Source organism: Pinus tabuliformis, chromosome 1_2 (genome assembly GCF_031772625.1).
Source record: "Pinus tabuliformis cultivar Carrire ecotype Pingquan chromosome 1_2, CPIR1, whole genome shotgun sequence".
Lineage (NCBI taxonomy): Eukaryota > Viridiplantae > Streptophyta > Pinopsida > Pinales > Pinaceae > Pinus > Pinus tabuliformis.
The window spans coordinates 711,720,312-711,744,426 of record NC_142298.1 but is presented as its reverse complement, the minus strand read 5'-3'; the positions used below and the strand labels follow the sequence as shown (position 1 = coordinate 711,744,426).

Genomic DNA, 24,115 nt, shown 5'->3' with positions numbered 1-24,115 from the left:
TCACCCTATATCCTTCTTCGTCAGAAATTAGTCTACCATTATCGGAAGTTCCTGTAGAATCGCTAGGAAATATTTTGGATAGACTAGATATGTCTGAACAACCGTCGACATATAGGACTGTGTCATCTGACACAGCAGCGGCAGAACTTCTTGCAGTCACTGCAACAATGCTCGTTGGTGTACCGTCTGTGACAACTAGCTCTCAATCGCTGGATGGAATCCATCTAGCGGCTATCTCGACAGTATGGTCTATTCCCGTCTGTTCGTCCGGAATAATATCTGGAATCTTTTATGTTGAATCTCAAAAAATTGATCCTTCGCAGTGTCAATTTGGGCAGTCCGATCCTCAAAGGAAAATCAGTCCTTTGAGCACTGGATTACTGCTCCATGGGGGGCGATATATCCTTTCATTGTCTCCTCCATGAGAACTGACATACGAGAGTTCACAACACAATTCAGGTTATGCTGGAATTACATCCAGTGGTTGGGTGCCAATACTGCCTCAACAACCAAGAGTTGTATACTCAATGCAACAAAGTCTGCCTATGTCAAATATCCCCACTACACTGGCTATTGTGACGGTGTCACAAGTACAAGCGTTGCCTATTGTATGCCAACCTCAAGTCTCTCAGGTCGCAATTCAACAGCCTCTTGTCTCTATGACGCCACCACAATCATCGATTAGTGGCTCCTTAACTGGAGTGACCCAGGCTCAAACGGGTACCATCACCCCTCATCTTGGTCAAACAGCTAGTATTGGACAATAGCAAATGGTTTCACAACCATGGCTGGTGCAATATCAACAACCGCAATTCCAACAAGTTTACCAAGGATCTAAGCACCAAATCTTTGCAAGTAATGGGTAGCCGTATATTCAAAACGATCAAAATCAACCATTTCATAATGGTTATGCCCATCAACCTTACCAAAGTTATTAGCATCAAATGCATTATGCTGGTATGCAAAGACCCACTGCTCAGGCAGTCCCATCTTATCCTGGGTATGCTTCGCCGAACTTGAATCAATAGTTGCCCTTTGTGGCAACTTTAGAGTTACCATATCTAAATCGGTTGACAAACGATCCAATTGCTTATGCCCCTTGGTGGCCAGCGATTCCTCATAAACTTCCATCAGATATTCCTAAATTTAATAGAAATTCGAGTGAAGACCTGTCAAATCATGTGATGACCTTTCATCTGTGGTGTTCATCTAACACTCTAAACGATGATTCAATCAGGCTTCGCCTTTTTCAGCGAACGTTAACTGGTCCGGAAACAAAATGGTATATCGAATTGCCTAGAGCTTCATTCGATAACTTCAGCACCCTAGCCACAACCTTTTTAACCCATTTTCAGTTACCCATAAGGTACGAAACAGGAACAGAGCTTCTTACCAATTTCAAACAGACAACAACCACTCACATATCTAATCATATTCATGAGTGGCGACGTCGTTGTAGAATGGTGAAAACATATGTTCCTAATCAGCTGCTAGCTGAATGGTTTATTAAGTCATTATTATCTTCTATTACGGAAGATGTGGCAAAGGGAGGGATCGTCATTGAAGAGCAAGTAATTTCTCGTGCGCAATATCTAGACTTGATATATACTCAATCTGGCACACTTTACGATAAAATCCCTGATGCTCCTAGACCGGAATTCTTTGTTCCTCCCCCTCCTAAATCAAGTAAGACTCTCATGCTGGAGATGGCGTGATAGGTGCGGCTAGCACGAAAACCATAAAAGCTACATCAAAGAAAGCTCGTATGGTTCCAAGTCAAAATGCAAATGAAGAAATTCTTGCCTCAGAGGTAAATGTCATTTCAACTGACAAAGGCAAAGAACCAAGGCGACCAGGGGGCAAGAAGAAAAAGAAAGGGAAGAAGAAAAAACAGGAGGAGTCGTCTCCTTAAAAATCTTCTGCAAACCCTTCTAGAGATAGGAAACCAAGTCATCCATGCTTTATATGTGATGAGGATCATTGGACGAAAGATTGTCCATACAAAGCCGAGCTTAGAAAATTCTTAAAGAGTTCAAAAACCTCGCCGTATTGACTGATTTGTTTCCGAATCCAAGAACAAATATGGTTGCTAGTGATAATGCTTCCCCATCCCAAGTGCTAATGTTGTCTATTTCGAAACAGTAAAATGATGCTTTACTATCAACAAGGAATAAAGATTACGGGAATCCACAGCTGTCGGACAACACGGCTAATGATCAACCTAGTAGTTCAACAACAACTTCGACCGAAGTTGTGCCACCCATCATTCCTGAACTAACGATAAAGCCACCAAAGGGAGTAGTACACAAATCGACATTTAACCCTCGTTCCAGAGCAGCACAACATTATAATATAGTGGATGATCTTTCCCAATCGCCATCCGCTATGTCGACACTTGAGGTACTGCAAAATTGCTCCTCACAAAAGCAGGCTTTATTATCAACAATAGGTGGGATTGACCCAACGGATTCCAAGCTTGTGTCCTTTAATCACAAAGGATATGACCCTCAATTACCAACTCAACTAGCTTTCCTTATTCAACTGAAAGCCCTCAACAAAATTGTTCATGAAACAATTATTGATTAGGGGGCATCTACATGTATTATGTCGATGAGTTGCTAGAAAAATTTAGGATCTCCACCATTGTCGCGATCTTCAATGACATTAAAAGCATTTGATGGACGAACATACAACCCATATGGGATTTTAAGTAACTTGCAAGACAAACTAGGGGGAAAAACAGTAGAAATTGATGTTGAAGTGATCGATGGAAACCTTGATTACAACATCCTACTGGGAAGACCCTAGATTTATGCTATGGCTGCAGTTGTGTCAACATACTTTAGAAAGATTGCATTTCCTTTTCAAGGAGGAATTACAATCGTCGACCAACAAACATTTCTCCCCAACAGTTCACAAGCTACGGGAAGCATTCCGATGGTCCACGGAAGCCCTCATCCACTTCAAAATATCGGAGTAGGCCTCCTAAAAGACCCTGTATTAATGGGTACTTTTGCCCTACCGCCTCCGAGTAATCTGGCAGAAGTGGCCATGGTGGAAACCTGTAATATGATACCTTCTATATCTAAAAGATTTAGAAGATTCCTGAACATTTTGATAGCATGGATCATCGCCATTTTAGAAATATTGTAGCAATCAATTTTCTTGGCCTGGGGGGAAACCCAAATCAAAGCTCATCGAGTGCTTTGATAGATAGGTCTAAGAAATATGGCACCTCTTCAAATCCTTGGTGGCATGTAGATTCTACAGATGAAGGAATCAATCTGTCAATGATGATAGGAGAGGCACCATGGGAAGATTACCACCATCATTCCCATCTTCCAAATTGCCACGAAGATTATTCCAATGACCATAATCATCCTTCAGTATTTGATTTTCTATCAAATACTGTAAATACGGTGGATTCCGAGGACGGTTATTATCTTGTGTCAACCTCGTTAAAAAATGAAACAAGGAGTCATGAGGATAGTTCTTTTATAGTGTCAACCTCATTAAAAAATGAAACGACTCCCTTTCCAAATCGAGTCCTTGATTACGTTCTCGTAAAATCCAAGTCGAGTCTTTGAATGATCTCGAAGGTAAACCTTCATTCCAACCACCGTGTTGAATGCAATGAAGCTTGGAGGGCATGCACCTCGATTTGCGTTATTATGCTGGGGGCATGCAAACTTATCACAAGCAGTGTTACCACAGGGTTCAAGCTCATTAAAAAATAAACCCGCCACGAGCAGTTTTACGCAAAGTTCAAGCTCGTTAAAAATTAAACCTAGCAATGAGAAAATGTTCCACCAGAGTTTAAGCTCATTAAAAAATGAACCAACCTCCGGTAAATAACCATTGTGAATGCATTATCATCAGCTTTTGAGCCTTGCTCGTGTTCTTATCGTCACCTCCACTCTGTTTTAGTCGATCACATGCCTCCATTTGATTGTTTACCCTTTTGAGGAACAACTACAATGAGTGATCTTGTTAGCCATCCTTATGACACTGCCGTGATTGGAAAATTCCAAACCTTACCTAGAATCAGCTACTACCCGAAATTATCACTCGTTCCTCAAAAAATGAGTCTCCTTTAAGCTCTTTTCATCTAACTCGTAAAATATGAAAATATTGCTGAGCGATTGGCCTCTCCAGCTCATTAAAGCTACCGTAAGTGTTATCCCTCCTCTAGATTTTAATCCTTTTGGACCTGAGGGATTATTACACAAAAATATCAAGCACTTGTCTTGTTCGGCTCGTTAAAATTATCAAAAATTCATCCCTTTCATATTATTTTATACTTTTTCAGACTTAAGGGATTATATGATGAAAAAGGATTATTGGAGTTTCCTTTCCGTCCCTTTTCAGACTCTCTAAAATTGAAAAAAGGACCGAGTTATCATTGTCATTAAACTCGTTAAAATCAATAGCCACAAACTTGTCCATATAGACGAGAACGAGTTTCACTATCGCTAGGCTCGTTAAAACATAGCGACGGGTTCGTCCAAAGGGTGAATTATAGAACAAGCATATGTTATCCTCCTCAAGCTTGATAAAAATAAAGAGGTACTAGTCCGCAATGACTAGGGAAAATTGGGAAGAAAACTTGAAGAAACTTTATTGGTAGCAAGTCGCTCTTGAACATGACACTTTCACTCCACGTCTGAGTTGGGTTGGGTTATTCCGTTCACCAGTCATATCACCATTGGTCCATCGTACCATCCATCTTTGGGGTTAACGTTACCAATCCATTTCAGTGTCACCGATATGTTCAAGAGAAGTCGCTCAGAGAATTCACATGTGTCTCGTCCGCTGCAATACATTCACACTCCATTCTTTCATGACCGCCACCCTGAACCCTGTATCATCAGATCGTTTTCACCTCCAAAATTCATTTGCTCTATTCCGCATCGTAGATGTGGGATTCATTAAGGCCCTCCTATGATGGGTCACTTCTTGTCGACATCAGCTCATTATCCAAGAAGTCGACCTAGGAACAACCCTTTCAGTACTTTGAAGCTTGCATGCCTCAATGGCAAGTTTCTCACTTTTGGCAATAGGTTTACATGAATAGCCTTTGACCGAGAGATTTTGTGTGGTGTTCGACACCAAGTCCCATTTTTACACCATGCGAATTGTACTGTCGTACCTTGAGGGTCATCATCATTATCGGTGATTCCTCTCGTGCCTGTTAACAGTTTACATCATTGGCTAGTAATCAGGCGATGTCTTTCCATGTTCAACTCCAGAACATTTTTCACATGGTTCGACTTGTACTTCGGGCGAAGATTGGACGAGTTTGAAGACCCCGGATCTAGTTTCATCCATCCGAGCTATGATATATTCAGGAAAATAAAGACATCAAATGTACATCATTGTTGCACAGATGATCATCCGAATCAAAGGATGATGGCTCTATCAGAATCATCAGTCTGCCACACAGATGTTTGTTTGTCCTATGTACATGAAAATGAATTTATAAAGCTGAGCATGGGAATGCCCGCCTCAGCTAGATCATGAAAATATTATGAAGATAATGTATTGTATTGTATCTTATTACAGGTCGCCTTCCAGTTCGAAAAAACCTCGGATCCTCATGATAAAGCATTTCACCGGACATAAAACGATTAACGACCTCATGCTTTAGGGGGAAAATGTTATAGACATTTTTGGGCACTGCAACCCCAATCATATATTTCCATAAACCAAGGGCTTCTGAGTCCCTAAAAGTGTTGTTTCATGCCCTAAAGAAACAAGGTCAGCTGATTACATCATCTCCCAGAAGTTCTCCACAGGAAACTACTCAAAACTGGTCAAAACTGGACCATACAGGTTGCTCAGTGCTAAGGGTGTGATGCATCTCACCTGCCCAGTGTAAAAGGTGCGATGCATATTGGAAAGCCCTTCTGTAGGGTGCGATGGGCGAGAATGGACAAATGGCAGAGACAGTTTGCGAGGTGGATGATCATGGAATCTTCCAGAAACTTCTCCTGTGACACTTGCCTCTCTGAATTCGCCCAGGGATGAGTAAGAGATCATCAATCTCCAAGTGGAATCAATAACTATCAGAGAGAAGACACTAATCAAAATCCCAGAAGCTAACTCACCTCCCTGCAATCATCTATATATGGATCCCTCATCCCAGAGATCCAGAGGCTAGAATTTTGTATCTTGTAAGGAAGTGTTGTTGGTTTCCTAGTGGAATATCATAGTGTTGGGTGATCTAAGCTTTTCATGAGGTGAAGAATGGCTTTCATGCTGGGAGGATGACGCTGGGTCAAATCAATGGGTTGTAATCCTCTCTTCTAATCTTTATATCAATAAAGCGATTCAAGTTTTCCTCCACATTCTTGTATGTTTGATAGTATATGCACTTGTGTGGTCAATATATATCTGGTCCTATATTGCTTATGATTGTAGATATTTGCACTTTGAAGGTATTATGTTGCTTTGACTTTACATGTACTCTTTGAAGCGGAGCGGTCAAGGGAGAAGCGGCAAACACCTATCAGTGGGGAGAAGGAACAAGCAAAGAACCGAGTGAAAGATCAAGGTTGGCATTCTTTGATCCTCTCTTATCTACTTTTCATAAAGGAAGACGAAAGTAACTTTAATCTGTTTGTTCCTAAGATAGCTACCCATCTTAGTGGGACTAGTAGCTCTGCATAGGCACTAGATTTCTCGATAACAAAGGATTTCCCGATAACACTACCCAAGTAACCGGTCAACTGGGTAAACATGTAACGAGAGGCTACTGTAATGGGATTCAACCTCCTGGGTTACCTTAAGGAAGTGGAATCGACAGAAACACACTACAAATACATTCCACATCAGAAACAAAACTCTCAAGAGTCATTCCAGCAACTTAGGCAGTCAACCCGTGAGACCAACTCAAGTTTTAGACCGTTAAACTCCCAGACGCTCCCTTTATATGGGCATGCATGCATCTAGAGGGCTTTGAACGCTCCCATAACATGGTATTCCAACATCTAGGGACTATTTTACTCAGTTTTGTGTCAGCATACAAATGAAATTACTTGAACAAGTCCTTGACTAGACCCCTACTAACCATGATAGGAATTTCTTCAAACATATCACAAATATGTAATCTACAGGAGTAAACAACAGATCTGAGTATAGGGGTCTCATATTTATTTGATAATCACTAAGAAGAATTTTTCCCTTTTATCATTAGCTGCATTATCATCTATTAGCTCATAGATAAAGTGTCCATTCATTTACCAATAAAAACACGAGGAAATCCATATATCATCACTATCATAATACATGCTTATAACCAACATAATAACCATAGAAATATCAAGGATACATCAGCCATAGAATCCACATATATAAACCAATAAATTTACACATAAGATACCAGGGAAAGAACCTCTTATTAATGAATGCAAAATCCAACTGGGTATGGGACTATTATGCTCCACCCGACCATATAATGGCTGAGTCAATTCTCTCTTCAGCCATTCACCCCCATGCCATATTCCAAGCATGAATTTGGGACTGAAACCAAAAGAACCAACCAGGGCATCTCGAGGCTAAACCACCTCACCCTCATCAATAGAAACTAGGCTTTACTACAATTCACACCAGATCACTAGGCCAAAACCATAAACATGTAATAACAGGCTTTTCCATGATCTCCACCAGATCACTCAGCAAAAACAAGCATGGATGCCACCAGATTTCTTTACCTACATCGTGAGGAATTTTCTTGTCTCCTAGTCTCTTAGGCTTTACCAAAATCCACACTAGATCACTAGGCCCCAAACCGAGACCCACTCTCTAGGCTTTACTGCATATCCCATCCCAAGATTACTAGGCCTAATGGAGAGCAACCACCTCTATGCTCCACCTATATACCATTGTTCACCGATCAAGGATTCCTAGGCCCATCGAGTCACACAATACCTAGATTTACTGCAACCCACAGTCTAGTTCAGGGGTCACTAGGCTAGTGGCTTTACCACAATCCACAATCTGATCCAGGGATCACTAGGCCATGTGTTATTTCTTTCGAAGATCCACCTCACTCAGCTTCGAATCCATCCAGAAATCCAGCTCAACCAAAACATGAGAACCCCATCACACCATGGCTATCCGGAAATGGCAAGGCTAGACTGAAAACACTGTCACTCCTAGAAAACCCCATGCCATAACAACAAATAACCACATGCAATACCATGCATGAAAAATATAGCAAGGAAATCACACATGCAAATCTGTACCTAAAAGAATTCTGTTGTAATTTCTTGATCCTACTCTTCCTTGCTTGTTCTTTCCTTCCTCTTGCCTTCTTTTTCCTTTCTTGATCCAATGCCAAAGTGCTCTAAGAAAACTCTAAGTGTCCAAGAGTTAGAGAGAGAGAGAGAGAGAGAATAATGAGATAGTCCCAAAATTGAACTAAAAAAATTTCCATGAACTAAACCTCAGAAGCCTTTTTATCAATGGCGCATCTATTTTCCTCATTTTCCTCCTTACATGCAACCTGTGACCTTTCACCTTCCTTTTCTCCCATTATTTTCATAAATAAATGTTCCAAAAATGCCTCATGCCTTTCCAAAGCCTTTTCCATTGCATTTCCCAATTTCCTTAGCCATAATATCTTAAATGAACACCTACTAGGATGGTTTTCCCACCATTTAGCTTGGAATACGTGTCCCATGACCGTGGTCTTATAATTTTTACATGGATTTTTAACCAGGGTTGTTACAGAATGCTCTGCCTTGGGGGAACACCGTCCTTGGTGTTCAATGACACCTATAACCAGCAACACTAGTGAAAACAAAACATATTTTCCATGAAGCTTTATAACATAGCTTGTTGCAGTATTTATAGTGACCACTGCTGAAACATGCCAAACATACCATTTATTGGAGATTTATAATGCAAATAAATATGGTATTTACAATAATAACCACATATACATGCATACACATTTGATTCCCTGAACAAATAATCATACTATCTATGGAGCTTTGTAAATCCAGCTCAATAAGTATTTACAATAATACACACATATGCACATTTTCTAAACCAACAAATAAAAGGATACAATGCATGCATCAATAACAAGGGAATCCATAGGCTTAAACCTCCACCCTCAAAATTAATGCTAGGATTCACCTCCTTCCCAAGAATTCCATAATCCACTACCAAATTCAAAGCTACATCCAATGTACAACTCTACAATCCTGCGCCACTTGTTCTCTCAGTGAATAATTACTGACTCATTGTTCTAGGGTGCATTCCCAATGTGCATCTGATTCCATATGGAAATGCTAATGATTAAAACAAATCCATCCTGGACCTTCCCTTCTCTGCTACACAGTCCCTCGGGCAATCCGGTGTTTCGGGCAAATTTAGTGTTTTATCAAATGCCTAACCCTCTATACTTAGTAGCTAGTCTAGAAACAATAGACAAAGTAATTCACTACTTTTCCTTTAATCAATAGATAAGAGAGGTAAGAAGAGAAACCAACATGTAGCTTTCGCTTGCTCACTCTCTCCCTTGATCGACCCTGCCACTCCTTTCCGTACTTAACCCACTTAGAAAGTACCTGCACACAAGCCAAGACAAACCCATCAAAGCATACAATAAAGATCTGTTAATTTAACATATCATAGAATCCAGAATACGATATAATCATATAAGAACATGAACGAAAAAAGTTTTGAATTCTTTATTGATAAAAGGAAAGATTACAACCCATGAATGTTTATGCTTGATTCAGTGTCTTCCTTCCAGTTTCGATCCCTTCTCTCCTCATGAAGCAACAATTCGACATCATTACAATACTCTTACTAATCTCATTCAAACAGCATCTCCTTAGCTCAAGAAATTCCAACCTAGACCAGCCTTTGAATGCTTGGTCAATTTATAGCTGAATGGAGGAGGTTAAGCCATTAATGGCCTTCATGAATGCTCTACCAAATTTGGGAAGTGGTTCCATGGAGGAAGGGATAATGGATTAAGGTTCATTCATCTTCTTCCTCATCCAAATGTGAGCTCAACCAACTTGGAAACTTCCAGAAGTATCCATTGGATGAGGAATCCAATGGATTCATTTAAAAAATTAGTTGAAACTCGCTCAGCGCAGGTGAAACAAAGGCTAAGTGCACTGCAACGCACCCAATCAGTGCAGTTCCTGCATTACAATGCAGCCTGATAGAAGGCTACCTGCGCTAATCTCCTTAGGGACACTTTTTGGATGAATGGTGTCATGGAAACTCTTGGGAGGCAAGCATGATGTAGGTTGACCTCATTAGGGAATGAAAACAATTGAATTAGGGATTGATGAACCCTAATATTACTAATCTGGAAGTCAGGGTTGATGTGCCCAAATTGACCTGTAACATCCAGTCACCCCTTCTATGCAGTCACTCACCTTCCAAGTTCCCTGACATCCCCTATCCCAGGTGATCCATCACTTGGAAAGGATTCCTCGCATCATAAGGTCAAACAACCAATGGATATACTTGCCTCAAAACCATCATATAGGTCATATAATTCTCATGACAATCAATGGACACTATTGGGTGCCAGTGTCCCACAATGGCCCTGCTCCTGAAGTGCTTTACCAACATACTGCTACATGTTCCAATTTATTTCACTATTGTTGCTAATTCTTGCAGTCAGTTTCAACCACCCTACTCTGCATTTCCCATTCTTTCCTATACTAAGAACATAACTACCATTAGATTCATAATAAATTGAAATAAATTCAAATCATACCTCATTGGTGGCACGTTAATAAGGTACACTTGCAATTCTCTTCGCTTCCTATCACAACAAGTCAAGCTAACATCTTTGACCAAATCATCAGGTATAAACATATCACATCATGTTAGCTCAAAACACAACCATCATAGATCAAAATCATAAATCACATGTAACCATCATAAACCATAATCATAGATCACATGTAATCATCATAAACCAAAATCATAAATCACATGCATAATAAAACTGAAATAAAATGCTAATAATTTTCCTTTAATCAATCCTTAGCTTCTACCTTTGTCCTTATTCCGTACGCACTCCAGATCAATTTCCACACTAGAAAAACACCTAGTTCCTTCTCTTCAACCATGTACAAATACATATACAACCACCACGGCATACAACACCATGATATACATACCCCTACACTTGACATACAACTCATACACCTAAACCCAGTGTACAACACAACACATACATACACCTACATCTGGTGTACACCACCACATGATACATACACCTACATCCGATGTAAAACACAATACATATACGTACACATAGTACAATACAACGAATACACGTCATAATACGATGACTACATAATGCATATACATAGTATCGCATGCTTGTGACACAACATGTATGACATGCACACAATACCACATGTACATCAGTACCATATGTACAACATGTACACAATACCACCTGTACATTGCACCACCTACAAAACATGTGCATAACGTCACATGTACATGGCACGACCTGCACAACATGTACACAATGCCACATGTACATTGTACCACCTGTACAACGTGTAGACAATTCCATATGTACACAACACCACATGCACGACATGTACATGACACCAGATGTACACAACACCATATGCACGACATGCACACAACACCATATGTACAATGTGTACATGACACCATATGCTCACAAAACCACTTGTACAATCATGCACTCAACACCATATGTACATAGCACCACATGTACAACATGCACACAACACCATATGCACATAACATTGCATATACAACATGTACATAACACCCTATCTAAACAACAGTGGATATCCAACATGCGCACAACACCATATGCACACAACACTACATATCGATCATGTGCACAGTACAATATGTACACAACACCACATATCCATCATGTACATAGAACCATCTATACCTAGCATTGCTTATGAAATATTTGCACAACACTATTTGTACCACCCTATACATAAAATTGCATAAACAACATGTACACACACTATATATACACAACACTGCATGCGTACAACATCAAAAGTGCAACATGTACAACATTTGCACAAAAATAGTACCGCACATCCAAAACCACATTGTCTCTAACTAGCAACCTTGCTTCTGGTGTCTCTCTGCCATCCATGCTTATCCTAGCATGTCGCAGATCACAATGATTTCATTCAGCTGATGTATCCCTCAAAGTTACCTATCATAACATAAACATAGGCATAATATAAGCATATAATATTGATTCATATCCACATATTACTGACCTCATATATTTGTCATGACTACTCTTCCCACTTGATTCCTCATAAACCAAGAATCTCTTCATGCCATTCACCTTCATAAGAAATCATTCCTTGATAAGAATTATCCCTCGTGACCCTATCAGACAACAACATAGATACATAGATACATACATATATACATATAAACATTAGAATAAAAATAATCATGATCCATGATGACCCTTCTAGACATGACATACATACATTCATACATACATACATACATACATACATGTATACATATATAGACATCAGCATAATCATGATCACAACATAATTACTAGATATCATAAGGGCAATGTTAAGAGAACTCCCTTTATTTGTTCACAACATGCACAACATTGAGAACAATGATTCCCAACATAGCTAAGGCATCTGACACCTCAAGTCCATTTACTTTACCTTTCCTGATTACTTTTCTCATGACTGTCCTTCCATCGTCCATTTACACCAATGGACCCAACTAATCCAACTTGTTGTAATACACTTGCCTTCAATTTCCCTTATACTTGCATTGAGATTCATTTGGGCCTTACATCAGTTGTCGGGTTTCATTCAGCTCTTCTCGAGCTCCATTAAATTTTTTCTTTCCCAATCAATTCCCAAGACTTTCAAATAGAGAAGGCAATACCAAGAAGAAAGCAAGAGAAAACCATGAAAACCAATAACAATATGACACCAAAAGCAAAGCGGTATGGCCATACACCAGACGTAAACAAAGTCTCAATCAAGCACAACAAATCACAAAATACCAAAACCATAAGACTAGAAACAAAAGCCATGACTCAGTCCCATGGTTCCCAAGGAAAACTCAACTCAAGCCTTCTTCAAGATTTCATGGCAGTCTCTTTTTTCCTTGCAATCCCCTGCATCATAGTTCCATAAACACATAAATGTGAGTGCATAAGTAAACGTAACAATACACTAGTTACCTTACCTTGTTGTGCCAAGCACGTTGCCTTTCAATTGAACACATCAATGCCATCTCTCAAGGGACTCCAATTCCCTTGACAGATGTAGCGATAACTAGACACTATTTGTTATACCTGGAAAATACATGTCCATGAATATAGCACATACCCACATAGTGTCAAACAAAATCAAGCTTAAGAAGACTTCATGTATGCAAAGCACTCATTCGTTTGGAATTAGGGTTTCCAAGCATAGCTGAAGGAATTCTTGCCCAATTCCTTTTCTTTTATCATTTACATTGATACAATTGAGACTTACTATGTACTGTCACATCACCCAATGGATAATTATATAAACAAATCAACTATTACCTAATACCAAGCATGTTTCTTGCAACTATTCACACATGTCAACCACATGTTCCAAATATCAATACAATGATATCTATCAATTTGAAATGAACATTTACCAAGACTAACAATCATGTCATAATCCATAGTTAACTCATAGTCATTAGAGATAATGCTATAACTGTCACCTATTACACTCAAGTACATATCAACTATCTCAACACATATGTGTTAGTACAATCATCTTAAAACAAGATCATTTGAACACATACTCTTATTATGCACTTGCAAACATCCAACCAACTTGCAAACATACCATGTTAAATTAATCAACTAGAAGACATAATCAAACAGTCAAGTACCAAATATATGACATAAGAAAACTCATACTTTAGTGTATATAAGGGGAGGCTATCTTGTTTGCACAATCAATCTAGTTAACATGATATAATTTACAGAAACATCAACTCAAGAATAAATAAGATCATGATATCCATAACAATAACTAGATAACATGTTCACATCATAAACTCCTAAACAATTTTTCACAACCACATATGCACCATCAGTCTATATTAGTACAACACAATGTCACAAATAAGTTGACTCATACTTGAATATCGTAACCATAACCATATGCATAGGCCAATCCAAGTTTTCACAATACATATGACATCAAGATCTTAAATGCAATATTCCTAATCATTAACTAACATATAACAACAACAAGCTAACATATAACATGCTCATCAACGACATATAACCTAATCATCAAGCTAACTATCATATAACACCAACAAGTTAACCTATAACATACTCATCAACAACATATAACATAATCATCAAGTTATCTAACCTAAAACAACAATAGCATTGCATACAACAACAGGGTACTATCATTCATGACTATTCGACACATGCGCATATGACTACGCTAATCAACTAGAATCTATCATGTATGTAACCATAACAACAATTAAATGATAAGTATATAAGTAAACCTAATTCTTATAACAACCATTAACCACATACCTGCATACCCATCATACAAACCTGTATGATGATCCACTATTACCCCAAAGTCTAGTGTTGTAATCTCGTGCAGGTGATCTACCTCTCCTACTCTATCTCAACCAACACATCAACATCATAACAACCAACAACATCATGATGACCTAAAATTACTACAGTGGCCACACAATGCATGTTTGAACTACTACACATGCATATCTATAACCATGACAATGCATGCAAAACAACTTATAAACACTGACATGCATAAAAAATGCATATGCAACGATACACTCATGACGACACATTGCACAACAACACCATGAACCTTCACCGGGAGACATCACTACAACCATGACCAACACCATGCAAATGCAACAGGCACATGGACTACACTCATAAGGAACACATACGCAACTCACATGAATTCATGATCCAACACACTACCCATTTAGTCCAAGGTTTGAACCATGCTCTGATACCACTCTATGGTATCCGATATCACACAAGGAGAACACAAATAAAAAACCACCCAAAGAGAATGGAACCCTCTCTGGTACCACTCTGTAACACCCTCCTCCCACATCTACCCAAGTAACTGGCCAACCAGGGTAAACATGTGATGAGAGGATACTATGATGGTATTCAACCTCCTAGGTGACCTTAAGGAAGTGGAATCGACAGAAAGACACTACAAAGACCGTCAACATCAACAACAGAACTCCCAAGAGCCATCCCAACCACTCAAGTAGCCAACCCCTGAGACCAACTGAAGTTTTAGACCATTAAAATCCTAGAACCTCCATTGATATGGGGATGCATGCATTGAGAGGGCTTTGGACGATCCCACAACATGGTGTACCAGTGTCCAGGGACTATTTTTCTCAGTGTTGTGCTAGCATCCCCGGGATTTGAGCCACATTTTTAGGCCCACAGCCCAAGTCACTGCCCAAAATTAAATGACACCTTCAAAACAGAAAGATAATAAGGAATGATGATACAAATGCAATTACTTGAACAAGCCCTTGACTAAGTCCCTATTAACCATGATAGGCATTTTGTCAAACATATTACAAATATGTAATCTATAGGAGTAAACAACATATCTGAGCATAGGGGTCTCATACTTATCTAAGAATCACTAAGAATCATTGTTCCCTTATATCATTAGCTACATTATCATCTATTAGCTCATAGATACAACGTTCATTCATTTACCAATCAAAACATGAGGAAAGCCATATATCATCACTATCATAATACATGCTTATAACTAGCATAATAACCACAGAAATATCAAGGATACATTAGCCATGGAATCCACATATAAACCAATACATTTACACATAAGATACAAGGGAAAGAACCTCTTATTCATGAATGCAAAATCTAACCCACTATGGGACTACCACATTCCACTCGACCATAGAATGGCTGACCCAATACTCTCTTCATCCATTCACCCCTGTCACATATTCTAAGCATGAATGTGGGACTCAAACCAATAGAACCAACCAGGGCATCCCAAGTCTGAACCATCTCACCCTCATCAATAGAAAGTAGCTTTTATTGCAATCCACACTGGATCGCTAGGCCAAAACCATAAACCTGTAATATCACACATTACTATGATCTCCACCAGATCACTAGGTGAAAAAAAGCATGGATGCCACCAGATTTATCCACCTACACCGTGAGCAATTTTCTTGTTTCCTAGTCTCTTAGGATTTACCACAATCCACAGCAGATCACTAGGCCCTAAACCGAGACCCACTCTCCAGGATTTAACACATATCCCATCTCGAGATTACCAAGCCTGATGGAGAGCACCTGCCTCTAGGATTTACTGTATATCGTGCCATTCACCGGTCGAGGATTCCTAGGCACACAATACCTAGATTTACCACAACCCACAATTTGGTTCAGGGGTCGCTAGGCCAGTGGCTTTACTGCAATCCAAACTCTGATCCAGGTATCACTAGGCCATGTGTTCTTTCTTTCAGAGATCCACCTCACTCAACTTCGAATCCATCTGGTAATCTAGCTCAACCAAAACATGAGAACCCCATCATGCCATGGCTATCTGGAAATGGAAAGGCTAGGCTGAAAACATTGTCAGACCTTGAACTACCCTTGCCATAATAGTAAAGAACCACATGAAATACCATGCATGCCAAATCTAGCAATGAAATCACACATGAAAATCGATACCTGCAAAGAATCCTGTTATAGCTGCTTAATCCTACTCTTCCTTCCTTTCTCCTTCCTTCCTCTTTCATTCTTTTTCCTTTCTTTATCCAATGCCAAAGTGCCCCAAGAAAAATTTGTGTCCAAGAGTGAGAGGGAGAGAGAATAATGAGAGAGATCCAAAACTGAACTGAAGAAAAGGTACATTAATTGATCCTTGGAAGCCTTTTTATCAATGAGGCCTCTATTTTCTTCATTTTCCATTATTTTCCTTTATTTTCCTTAATTTTCCTCCTCACATGCAACCTATGACCTTTCACCTTCCTTTTCTCCTAATTTCCATTATTTTCATAAATAAATGTGCCAAAAATGCCTCTTGCCTTTCCAAAGCCTTTGTCATTTCCTTTGCTAATTTCCCTAGCCATAATAACCGAAATGAACACCCACTAGGATTTTTTACCCACCATTCATCTTGCAATAGGTGTCCCATGACCGTGGTCTTATATTTTTTACATGGATTTTTAACCAAGGCTATTACAATCAGCCCGAGGTGTGCGAAGTTGGCAAGTATTTTCCTGAAGGAAAAAAGTGTTAATATTTGCAAGAGTTGGTGTTGATTGGCTTGAATCTGACTACAACAAGATTGAGTCCTCTAGCTTCCAATTGGCAGGCCTTAGAGAGGTTGGATCTCTATGGCAATGAGAGGATTGGGGATACAGAGGTCTCTTGTATCGCTGTGAAATGTATTTCTTTGAAGAAGTTGTGCATCAATGGTTGTCGAGTTTCAAATGATGGGATCAAGTCCTTGATAAGTGGGTGTCCTAAGTTGGTGAAGGTGAAGGTGAAGAAATGCAGAGGGGTTACTTGGGAAGGCGTAGATAGGTTGAGGTCAAGTAGAGGACCTTTGGTTGTTAACTTGGATAGTATGTCGTTGTCGAATCCAGTTGTTGGTCCACCTTCCGTAGCTAGTGCTACTAAAGCTAGTGCCCCTTCCACCAGAAAATCATCCATAGCTAAGGCAAAGTTTTCTCTCTTTGTTGGAAGAAACCTTATGGGATTTATTTTGGATCTCTGATTGCTAGATCGAAGAATTTGCATACCCTCAAAGTTGTTTCAATGTTCAGGGAATTGGGATAAACTCCTTGAGGTGATCACTAATCATGTGAGTGGATTGGTTGAGGTGCATCAAAAGAGGTTGCAGGTAAGCAATCAGGGCCTGATAGTTGTTTTGAGGTGTGCATGATTAGAGGTCTTGCATTTGGTGAAGACTTAGGAGTGCAGGAACGCAAACAAATGAAAAAAATTGAGGAAGTTGAACATAGATGGTTGGAAAATGAATCAAATAGGTGATGAGGGGCTTGTTATTGTGGGAAAAAAGTGTCAATATTTGCAAGAGTTGGTGTTGATTGGCTTGAATCTGACTGCAAGAAGCTTGAGTCCTCTAGCTTCCAATTGGAAGGTGTTGGAAAGGTTGGCTCTCTATGGCAATTAGACGATTGGGGATACATAGATCTCTTGTATCGCTGTGAAATGTCTTTCTTTGAAGAAGTTGTGTGTCAATGGTTGTCCAATTTCAAATGATGGGATCGAGTCCTTGGTGAGTGGGTGTTCTAAGTTGGTGAAGATGAAGGTGAAGAAATACAGAGGGGTTACTTGGGAGGGCACATATAAGTTTAGGGCCAGTAGAGGATCTTTGGTTGTTTACTCGGATAATATGTCATTTTTGAATCCAGTTGTTGGTCCACCTTCAAGAGTTGGTGCCGCTGAAGCTAGTGCCCCTTCCACCAACAAATCATCCATATGTAAGGCTAATTTTTCTCTCTTTGCTCGAAGAAAACTTATCGGATGTATTTTGGACCCTTGATTGCTGGATCAAAGAATTTGCATACCCTCAAGTTGTTAAAATGTTCAGGGGATTGGGATAAACTCCTTGAGGTGATCATTGATTATGTGAGAGTATTGGTTGATGTGCATCAAAAGAGGTTGCAAGTAAGTGATCAAGGCCTGATTGTTGTTTCGAGGTGCACAAGATTAGAGGTCTTGCATTTGGTGAAGAATCTAGAGTGCACGAATGCCAACATTTGAAATAAATTTAGGAAATTGCACATAGATGGTTGGAAAATGAATCAGATAAGTGATGAGGGGCTTATTATTGTGGGAAAAAAGTGTCAATATTTGCAGGAGTTGGTGTTGATTGGATTGAATATGACCGCAACGAGCTTGAGTCCTTTGGCTTCCAATTGGAAGGTCTTGGAAAGGTTGGCTCTCTATGGAAATGAGATGATTGGGGATATGGAGATATCTTGTATCGCTATGAAATGTCTTACTTTGAAGAAGTGCATCAATGGTTGTCCAGTTTCAAATGATGGGATGGAGTCCTTGGTTAGTGGGTGTCCTAAGTTGGTGAAGGTGAAGGTGAAGAAATGCTAAGGGGTTACTTGGGAGGGCGCAGATCAGTTGAGGGCCAATAGAGGATCTTTGGTTGCTAATTTGGATAATGTGTCATTGTTGAATCTAGTTGCTGTTCCACCTTTAGGAGTTGGTGTCGTTGAATCTAGTGCCCCTTTCACCAACAAATCACGCATAGCCAATGCAAAGTTTTCTCTCTTTGCTGGAAGAAACCTTATGGGTTGTTCTTTTCTAATATTTTCAAATGGATCCAATGGAGATCATAAATGAGTGCCTGCAAGAAAATGAGTTGTTTATCGTATTGGGAAAAAAAGGGCAATTCATGTTATTAATCTCTACATGAATTTCTTTACTGCTCATGGATCTTTTGGCATAGTGTTTCCTAATGCACGGTGCAGATATATGACTTGGAATCTAAACTAGGTAATAATAATTACGGAGCAGGAAAGAATTGTTTGCGATTGGGTATTGGCGTTAAGGTTTTCTAGTGTGCTATCAGTTAGTCAATCTGGTTGTAGAACATGTTCTTCCAAAGAAGAGAAACTGCTTATGTGTGCTAGAAATCCAATGTTTGGCTTTCTCTGACTGGATGCATCGTGGAGTTAGTTCCTTTTTCCATTGAACAATATCTTAAGGACTGATTTGACTTGTTTGCAATGGGAATGTGTACAACTAGTATTTCAGATGTAAGCTTTGTCGACTGTACATGTAGGTATTTTCTTGACAAAGTAGATCTCTAGGTTGTCAGCTTGAGATTCTATCAAATACTTTATTAAGTCTGATTTTGTAATTTCAATGCAATGCAACAAAATCTGTGAAAGGATGGAATTAATTTATTCAATGTTGGAAAAATAATCAATATGAATTTGTCATACATAATATCTAAAAGAGCTCTCATATCTGATAGAAACAATATATTTTCAATGGGTATGTGTGCAGTGGTCAATGACACTTTCGGATGAACCTTTATTGGTTACATCAGTGAACATGTATTAAGTCCAATAAGAAAGGAGATCTCCGTATTTTGTCAAATGTTTAATTAAGTCGTTTGCTGTAATTTCTTCAGTAAATCCAATATAATCTGCACAAGGTTGGAATTTCTCTCTGCATTATTGGCGGAATGATCAATGTTCTTTTGTCATGCAAGATGTTTTAAAAAACTTTCCTTTTTAATTGAATGCCACCAATATATGTTGTCAAACAACACTTATTGTAGACTAATTGAATTACAGTTCAAATGCGTTTAAATTCTTGATTTAGAAATATAACAAACTGCTTTATTTTTGTTATTGTAGTTAATCATGTTTTGATTTATAGTTATTTTTTGTTCTGTTTTAGAATAATTGAACTGCATTCCAATTTCTTCTTAAAGATCAAATAAAATGTTCTTATATATTATTTTAGACCCTCAGAGAGAGAGAGCGAGCTCCTGCTATGGTTCACGTACACAAATATTGACATATATATGTTGCATATTTAAAACATAAAAGATTCAAAATAAACCACTGATGTCCATTTAGATAGTATGTACCTATCTTTACATAGAAACACTAAATGACTTAAAAATAATTGTACAAAATTTAGAACAGAGCACATGTAGTACTAACAAACAACACATTTTAGACATTTGGACAATTTGAGACATCGAGTTGACTGTACTGGGATGCCGATCATTGACAGTTGTGGCTGGAGTTCGGAATTTCTTTACCCATTGTATAGGACTTTCGATAATAGATTTATTTTATATCAATGGATTCTGGTAACTAATTCAAGATCATTCTCAATATTTTTCATGGCATTCATCTGCTCAATACCAATGTATGGTGTTTAACTTGATTTCCATCTTGTTTAAAGAGAAAACACTTATTTTTATCATTGAAGAGGTTCATTTATAGATTTTAATGGTCATTGAACTGGTTTAAAGAGGTACATTTCTAGATTTTAATGGTCATTGAACTGTGTTGTTGTGTATAAATATCTGAGATAATTGGTTTATTGTAGTTTCTTAGCCATAAATTTGTCTCACGCAAAATAAACCCACCTCTAAAATATGATCAGAGTATAGGGAAGGCATGATTTAATATACTGGGTTCTGAAAGAGTTGGGTCCCCAAGTGAAAAAAGGAGAAGCTTTTAGACACTTTCTAATTCTATCTACCAGAATTGTAATGGCATCACGTCTCTAAGTCTTGTTTGAATTAGTTGTGGGAAAAACATTTCCAACACCAAATTCTAAACATGCTATTATAGATCTATGTAAACTTTTTAATTAGCAGTTTAATCTACCAACAAATTCCTATCTCCATTGCCTTTAGAAACTATTTGAGAAGAACAACCTTACTTACCATGTACAACATTATATCAATTTCTCTTTTTCACTTAGGAATCCTCATTTAATGTTTATGCATGGCATACATGTGAAATGGAAGTGTCCAAGAAAATTCATGAAAGATACTACATTCTTCTAATATTTTGTATATCTCTGCATCAGCCTCAGATGCTTCTTCAAAAGTGCCAACATACCATTTAAGACAGTAGATAACATATGATTGAAACAACACTCGAAACAGTTTGAGAGCTTTTCTCATACCTCAGTCATATATGTTCATAAAGTACTTCCACTTTACTATTTCTTAAGTACTTTGAACTATTTGAATTTTGTTTTAGGTTCCCTAACATCCCTTTCATCATATGCAATGGCAAACTCACAAGGAAAAACAATGAGGTAGCTTGGAAAAGATCGAAGCTTGGCTCAACCATGATCTTAATAATATGTGGTCTAGCTGCCTCAAATTCAATCGTGCTACAAACGTAGGCTAGTTCATCATTGATGGTAACTTTCTTAAGACAAGTATTAGTGTAATAATACCATTTTAAGTTTCTCAGAGAAGGTTCAAAGATATTTTCCTCTTGTGTTCACAAAAAATAACCCAGTCTATAATATTATTAAGAGGGAATTGTAAACCTTCCAGGTTCTTCTGTGACCAAGAATCCTCAAAGAATTCCTTCTCCTTGGCTTGCTATGCATCAATTCTATTGTACATCTTTTCCTATGTGTCAAATTCATTACATAGGTGAGGATACCTTCCCTTGTGTCAACTTTGGAATCAAAAAATACATCACAAAGGTGACGATACCTTCCCTTATGTCAACTCTGGAATCAAAATAGTAGGTGCAAGAATTATTTTTAATGTCTTCAATAAGATGATAGGGGATTCCTTCCTTGGAATGAGTATTAATCAAAGGGAATGAGTTCTCTGTTTCCATTTCAATAGGTTCATGGCCAATAATCGCCATAGTCCTGTGTTCATTCTCACCATTGATATCATAGACATCATAAATAGGAATGTCATTGAAGCACACACACTAGGATCCTCTTTTGTGGTATGAGGGTGTATGAAGGTTTATTTGAAAATTTTGATGATCCCGACTAAAATAAAATTGCCTTGTGTTTTTAGAGGTGAAGATTTGGATTGGTTGGTGCCCCTTGTCTTTTGTCTATATTGGAAAAAGTAGAGTGGTCACAGGTTTTGTGCTTGTTTCATTTGTACACTTTCATAATTTTTGCAAAATCATGTAACCATTTTCTACATATTGAAGATTTTTCTATAGATTCAATAGCTCATGTAATTTTCTAAAACACAAGACAAGAATCTACTCTACTTTCAACAATGGAAACAAATAGATCGATGAAAACAATAATCAACAAGAGGAAGAATATCAATCACACATAACACAATATTTCTCTAGGGATGGAAACTGATCAAAACCCCATCTATCTGTATTGCATTAAATAGAAATCCAAGAATAAAATACAATGCTTGTTCTCACTAGAACAATCCATGCACAAGTATAATTAACTCTCTTCCTCAAAAGTCTCTCTAGCCAACACTTAGCAAATTCTACTGCCTGCCAAGCCCCTATTTCCTTGTGGAATTCCTAAGGGGATCAACCCATATTTAATTGGAAATCCTTCTTCCAAAACTGCAAAATCTAAACTTAGATCCATAACTGATTGCATGCATGATCTATACAACTCAAAAAATCATACAATTGATAATACATTTTCCCTGCACTCTAGACTCAACTGGGTCTTTCTTTGAACTGACATGCATGAGTTTCTCTTCAATGAAACTCCAGCTAGATGGAGTAGCACTAAGGATGCACCAGTGCACCAACTCACTACCAGACCTATATTAGTTCTTCCAACAGCTATAACTAGTTTAATTGACCATAACTCAATCAAACTGAGTTATCTAATTACAACTCAAATAAACTCATCCTAGACCACTAAAATTTGGGGATCACACATACATGACTACAGAAAGTCTTCCAACTCGAAATTCCTAAGTTAATTAAGTCAATTAAACTTAATTAACTATTTATAGGTTGCTATGAGAATAGTATTTTATTTTAATTCACAATTTAATTCAAGGACAAATTAAACTAGAATTTCTTGTTTCTATTTCTCAACACTTCGTCTCAACAAGAAAGGGAATATTAGCTACCCATTCTTGTCTCTGTGAAACTTGAATTTACATCTTGAAAATTCCTTTGTCAAAATGTTAGAATCATGCTCCTATGTGGGAATGTACTCCAACAACGTAATCCGCCTCTATACACAATCTTGAAGATGATGATATCAGATATCAATATGGTTGGACCAATCATGAAAAACTAGATTTTCAAAAATTTTGATACAACTTTGATTATCACAGCAAATCATAATTTGATCCATCTATTGACCAAACAGACCAACTAGAATCTTCCTCGTCCAGATGGCCTCACATGTTGCTTGACTTGTAGCCATGTACTCTGCCTTTGCCAAACTATTTGCAACCGATCTTTGTTTCCTATTGTACCAAGAAAGAACTGTTGACCTAATATTGAAGATCCCTCCTAATGTTCTCTTCCTATTGGATGGATTCCCTGCCCAATCTGCATCTGTGAA

At 38.3% G+C, this 24,115-nt stretch overlaps 1 pseudogene; it reads left to right on the top strand.

Annotated features, from left to right (window-relative positions):
• The window catches only part of LOC149207714 (putative F-box/LRR-repeat protein 8 pseudogene), a 49,442-nt pseudogene extending 30,007 nt beyond the window's left edge, over positions 1-19,435 (top strand).
• Positions 19,436-24,115: the final 4,680 nt, after the last annotated feature.